Source organism: Thamnophis sirtalis, unplaced genomic scaffold (assembly GCF_051295495.1).
Source record: "Thamnophis sirtalis isolate CommonGarterSnake01/CBP01778 unplaced genomic scaffold, rThaSir2_p1.2 scaffold_17, whole genome shotgun sequence".
Taxonomy (NCBI): domain Eukaryota; kingdom Metazoa; phylum Chordata; class Lepidosauria; order Squamata; family Natricidae; genus Thamnophis; species Thamnophis sirtalis.
In genome coordinates, this window is record NW_028261397.1 from 1,526,466 (window position 1) to 1,532,951 (window position 6,486).

The 6,486-nt window shown below is 40.4% G+C and overlaps 1 protein-coding gene across 1 annotated transcript in view; it reads right to left on the minus strand.

Annotated features, from left to right (window-relative positions):
- The window catches only part of MYO18A (myosin XVIIIA), an 84,815-nt gene that overhangs the window by 13,626 nt on the left and 64,703 nt on the right, over positions 1–6,486 (minus strand).

The window sequence follows — 6,486 nt, forward strand, 5'->3', positions numbered from 1 at the left end:
AGAGGGGTGTTTTTACTGGCACACAAAGGACAAACGGGGGGTCACGCTTTAAAATGCCCAGGTAAGAAAGGTTAGCCGGTGTTCGGAAATGCCACAATCCCCACGGCCTTCGAAGATCTGCCTGGTTCCTCTCAAGACCACGGAAGACGAAGGGGCCCCGTGGACAGACGGAGTCGTCCTCACCGGCCTTCGGTGTCGATCCCCTGTCGTCAAATTTTAACGAAGGGGATTCATCAAATTTGCAGACGACAACCAAGGTTGGCAGGGGGGAGCCAACGCCCCAAAAAGGCAAGTTCAGGAGACACGAGACCCTTGACGGATTTCAACGCTGGGCCCTCCCCAACAGAATAAATAGGGTTCCAGTATTTGAGGGGTTTGCCCCAAAGAACAGGGAGGGGGGCGACTTATTTTCCAAAGTTGCTGAAGGTACGAGAAGAAGCGAGGGAGGGAAACTAATCAAGGAGAGAAGCAACCTGCAACTAAGGAGGGATTTCCTGACAGGGAGAACAATTAACCTAATCTCTTCTTATTCCATCCCATTCTCTCTTCTTTTCTCTTCTCTCTTCTTTTATTCTATTCTCTTTCTCTAGTCTATTCTCTATTCTTTTATTCTATTCTATTCTTTTATTCTATTCTATTCTTTTATTCTACTCTATTCTTTTTTCTCTTTTATTCTCTTCTTTTATTCTATTCTATTCTATTCTATTCTAGTCTATATTTTCTATTCTAGTCTAGTCTATATTCTATTCTCTATTCTATTCTCTATTCTATTCTCTATTCTATTCTCTATTCTATTCTATTCTATTCTATTCTCTATTCTATTCTTTTATTCTATGTTTCCATTCTGTTCTGTTCTTTCTGTTCTGTTCTATTCTATTTTATTCTATTCTATTCTGTTTTTTATATATTTCTCTTCTCTTCTTATTCCATTCCATTCTCTCTTCTCTTCTCTCTTCTCTTTTATTCTATTCTCTTTTATTCTATTCTTTTCTAGTCTATTCTCTATTCTTTTATTCTATTCTATTCTATTCTTTTATTCTATTCTATTCTTTTTTCTCTTCTCTTTTATTCTCTTCTTTTATTCTCCTATTCTATTCTTTTATTCTATGTTTCCATTCTGTTCTGTTCTTTCTGTTCTGTTCTATTGTATTTTTCTATTTTATTCTATTCTATTCTATTCTATTCTATATTCTAGATTTCTATTCTATTCTGTTCTATATTTCTATTCTATTCTATTCTATTCTATTCTATATTTCTATTCTATTCTAGATTTCTATGCTATTCTATTCCATTTCCATTTGCAGGAACTGGATGTGTCTGATCTAATGAAAAGAAAGGACTAGGGAGACATGATAGTATTGACTGATGGACGGATTGATTTCTCAATCTGGAGTCATTTCCCTGACTTCAGACAGCTCACGCACAAAACAAGCAATATAAAAATAACGATCCACCAAACAGTAAACAGATGGCGAACCTGGTTAACACACAAACTACACACACCAAACACCCAACAGTCCCCGTCCCCCCCCCGTCCCAAAAGCCTGGAAGGAGAGTTCTCCCAGCTTTGCAGACCGACATTGGGGTGGGAGCCCCATGGATCTCAGGGACACCCTCATTCCAGAGGGGAGAAAACACATTGGTTGCGTCCCCCCGAAAATGACACTGTTTAAATGGGGGGGGGGGAAACAACCCCAAAGCATGCCAGATACCTGGCAGATACCACAGGAGATAGGTGGTCTATAGGCACATAGAGAGGAACCGCATTTACACACCATTCAAAAGAGACAATAAAAAAAAAAACCAAGGACAAGAACGCATCCTCTCCACTTCAATCCAGATAAGCAGGGATTAACACCAGACAAACAATCGAGCAGAAAACAATAGCCTAATCAAGGAAGTGCCACGGAGGAGGAAACCACAGCCTCCTGGAGGACAAGGATCTACTGGATATAAAGAGGGGGCAAACTCCACGCTCATCAGCACTGGTGAGATTCCTCAGTTGGATAATGAAAAGTGTGCAAACAAAACAACCGAGGACTCCACCATTCAACCTTCAGAGGCTGCAGAGATTCTCTTCTATCAGAGAAATAACCAGGCCTTGCTCTTTTTCTTTCTTTCTTTCTTTCTTTCTTTCTTTCTTTTCTTTCTTCCTTCTCTCCCTCCTTCTCTTTTCTTTTTCTATTTTTTGTCTTCCTTTTTTCCTTTTCTTTCCCTTTCTTCCTTGTCCCTTTATCCTTTTCCTTCCTCCCATCTTTCTTCCTTTGACCTTTCCTTTCCTTCTCCTTTTTCCTTTCTCTCCTTCCTCCCTCCCTCTTTTCACTTTTTCATTTTTTGCCTTTTTTTCCTTCCTTTCCTTCCTTTCCCTCTTTCCTCCTTTCATGTTTCCCTTCCTTCCATTTCCCTTCCTTCCTCCCATCTTCCTTCCTCCAAACCTTCCTTTCCTTTCCTTTCTCTCCTCCCTCCCTCTTTTCACTTTTTCTTTGTCTTTCTTCAACTTTTTCTCTTTCTTTCCCATCCTTCCATTTCCCTTCTTTCCTCCTTATTTCCCTTCCTTCCCCCTTTCTTCCTCTGACCTTTCCTTTCCTTCTTTTTCCTCTCCTTCCTTCCTTCTCTCCATCCCCATCTCTTCCTTCCTTCTCCCTCCCTTTTCACTTTCCCATTTTTTATCTTCCTTCTTTCACTTTTTTCCTTTCATTCCCTTCCTTCCTGGTCCTTTTTCCTTTTCACATTTCCCTTCCTTCCATTTCTGTTCTTTCCCCCCCCTCCCTCTTATTTCCCTTCCTTCCTCCCATCTTCCTTCCTCCGGCCATTCCTTTCCTCCTCTTTTCCTTTTCTCTTCCTTCCTTCCCTTCCTCCCCTATCCCTCCCTCCCCTTCTTCTTCCTTCCTTCCTCTCTCCCTTCCTTCCTTTTCCTATCCCACCTCCCTCCCTCTTCTCTCTCTCTGTTCTCTCTCTCTCTTTCTTTAGAGCCAAGGTGGCGCAGTGGTTAAATGCAGCACTGCAGGCTACTGCTAGATCAGCAGGTCAGCGGTTCAAATCTCACCGGCTCAGGGTTGACTCAGCCTTCCATCCTTCCGAGGTGGGTAAAATGAGGACCCAGATTGTTGGGGGCAATATGCTGACTCTCTGTAAACCGCTTAGAGAGGCCTGAAAGGCCTATGAAGCGGTATATAAGTCTACTGCTATTGCTACTGCTATTTCTCTTTCCTCTCTAACCCGCTGACCTCTTTCCTTCTCCTTTTTCTTCTCTCCTTACTTCCCTCCCTCCCTCTCCATCCTATTTTCCTTCCTCCCTTCCCTCCTTCCTTCTCTTCCTCCTTCCTTCTCTTCCCCCCTTTCCATCCTATTTTCCTTCCTCCCTTCCCTCCCTCCATCCTTCATTCTATTCCTGCTTCATTCCTTCCCTCCCTCCCTTTCCATCCTATTTTCCTTCCTCCCTCCTGCCTTCTCTTCCTCCTTCTCTTCCTCCCTCCTTCCCCATCATCCCATCTTCCTCCCTTTCTTCCTCTTTCTCCTTCTTTCTTCCTGTTCAGCTTTGCCTTTACTCACAATCCCGGTGCCTTTCCCACCCCTCCTTCCTTCGGCTAGGAAGCCCCCAGACCCTGAATAACTCCTAAACCAGGGTATGGCCCAGCTGCCCCTCCACAGAACCCAGCAGGAGCAACGAGGAGGAGTCAGTGGGAGCCATCCAGCCTTCCTCTGGCCCTCCTCCTCCTCCTCCTCCGCCTGTCGAATTAAGGCGATGGCAGGAGCGAGCGAGAGAGAGAGAGAGAGCGATGGGTCTGGGGTCTCTGGGTAAATGGGGAGTTTAGCAGCCACATGGCAGCCTCTGGATTTACGAGGACTCTGCCGCGTGAGCCAGCCTCCTGCGCGGGGGAAGGCCTGATTTATATGCAGCCGTAAACGGCGGCCCCATCCGGCTTAAAGCCTCCAAATTTATAAGTGCCGGTGCTCATAGCCGTATTGATTGAGCATGGATGCGCCGTTATGCACGGGGCAGAAGGGTGTGTGTGCAGAGAAGGAGTCCCCTCCATGTTGCGGGCCGTGTCCGTATAAATCTCGCCGCTAATCCCAGGCTGTTTATCGCTTTCATTACGATTATAGCCGTAACAACTTGAATCTATACGGAAATAAGGGCGCTTATTTCTTCCCACCGATGGGGTCTGTAACTCTACTTGTGGGAAATTGGGGAGGGGGGCTGTTGTTCCCCCCCCCCAAAAAAAACAGGGCTCTGTTGCCAGGACATCTTCAGGTCTACGTCCTTCTGGGTGTGTTCGCTGTAGCTAGTCCTCGGCTTACGACCAAAATGGAGAGAAACGTTTGTGACACTCAGCGAGAAACTGCTTAAGGGAATTTTGCCCTGTTTTATGACCCTCTCTTGCAACGGTCGTTAAGAGAATCGCTGCAGGCCTTAAAGTAAGTAACACAGTTGGGGAAGTGAAGCTGGCCTCCCTGTTGCTTGTCGGAAGGTCGCAAAAAGGGGATCGTTCTATGACCTTACTTGCTGTGGTCATCAAGTGAGTCGCTGAAGGCGTTAAGTGAATCTGGCTTCCTTATTGCTTGTCGGAAGGTCGCAAAAGGGGATCACATGACCCCAGGACACGGCGACCGTCATAAATCTTGAGTCACTTGCCAAACGTCCAAATTTTGATTGCGTGACTGTGGGGAATGGTGCGACGGTCGTTAAGTGGGAAAAACAGTTGTAAGTTCCTTTTTTCAGTGCTGTTGCAACTTCTAAGATCGCTGAATGAACGAGGACTACCTGTGCACAGGTGAGCCTGGCCCACCTCTGCCTGGGAGCCTCCCGTTAAATCTGAAGCTGTCAACCCTGGAGGCTTTTAACAAGAGACCGGACCGTCACTCGACTGAGACGGTAGGTTCTCCTGTTTGAGCAGGGCTGGACTAGAAGACCTCCAAGGTCCCTTCCAGTGGTGTCCTGTCCTATTCTCATATTCTATTCTTCTATTCTATTTCTGTATTGTATTGTGTTGTATTCTATTCTTCTTCTCTTATTTCTATTCTATTCCTATATTCTTTTATTCTATTCCTGTATTGTATTGTATTATTATTCTATCCTATCCCCATATTGTATTATAGTCTATTCCCATATTCTATTCTTATATTATTATTCTATTCTATTTTCTAGTCTAGTCTAGTCTAGTCTATTATTCTAATTTTTTCTATTTTATTCTAATTTCTATTCTATATTCTATTATTCTATTTTATATTCTATTATTCTATTCTTATTTCTGTTCTATTCCACTTCTCTTATTTCTATTCTATTATATTCCATTTCTATATTCTATTTTATTCTATTCCTGTATTGTATTATATTGTATTCTATTATTATTCTATCCTATCCTATCCCCATATTGTATTGTAGTCTATTCTCATATTCTCTTCTTATATTTATTCTATTCTTTTTTTCTTTCTATTCTATTTTTTTTCTTTTCTATTCTATTCTAATTTCTATTCTATTCTATATTCTATTCTATATTCTATTATTCTATTCTATAGTCTATAGTCTATTATTCTATTCTATTCTTATTTCTATTCCATTATATTGCATTCCTATATTCTATTTTATTCTATTCCTGTATTGTATTGTATTATTATTCTATCCTATCCCCATATTGTATTATAGTCTATTCTCATATTCTATTCTCATATTTACTCTATTCTTTTTTCTATTCTATTCTTTTCTTTTCTATTCTTATTTCTATTCTATTCTATATTCTATTATTCTCTTCTTCTTATTTCTGTTCTATTCCTCTTCTCTTCTCTTATTTCTATTCTATTTCATTCCTATATTCTTTTATTCTATTGCTGTATTGTATTGCATTGTATTGTATTATTATTCTATCCTATCCCCATATTGTATTATAGTCTATTCTCATATTCTAGTATTTATTTTCTTTTTTCTATTCTATTCTTTTTTTTCTTTTCTATTCTATTCTGTTCTTATTTCTATTCTATTCCTATTCTCTTCTTATTTCTCTTCTATTCCTATATTCTATTTTATTCTATTCCTGTATTGTATTTTATTCTATTCTATTCTTTTTTTTCTTTTCTATTCTTATTTCTATTCTATATTCTATTATTCTCTTCTTCTTATTTCTGTTCTATTCCTCTTCTCTTCTCTCATTTCTATTCTATTTCATTCCTATATTCCTTTATTCTATTGCTGTATTGTATTGTATTGTATTGCATTGTATTATTATTCTATCCTATCCCCATATTGTATTATAGTCCTTTCTCATATTCTATTCTTATATTTTCTTTTTTCTATTCTTTCTTTCTTTTCTATTCTATTCTGTTCTTGTTTCTATTCTATTCTATTCCTATTCTCTTCTTATTTCTCTTCTATTCCTATATTCTATTTTATTCTATTCCTGTATTGTATTGTATTCTATTCTATTCTAAAGGCTGCATTGTCCCCCCCCTGCAAATAAACGTCGGGAGCCCTTTTGTTATTTTTCCCGC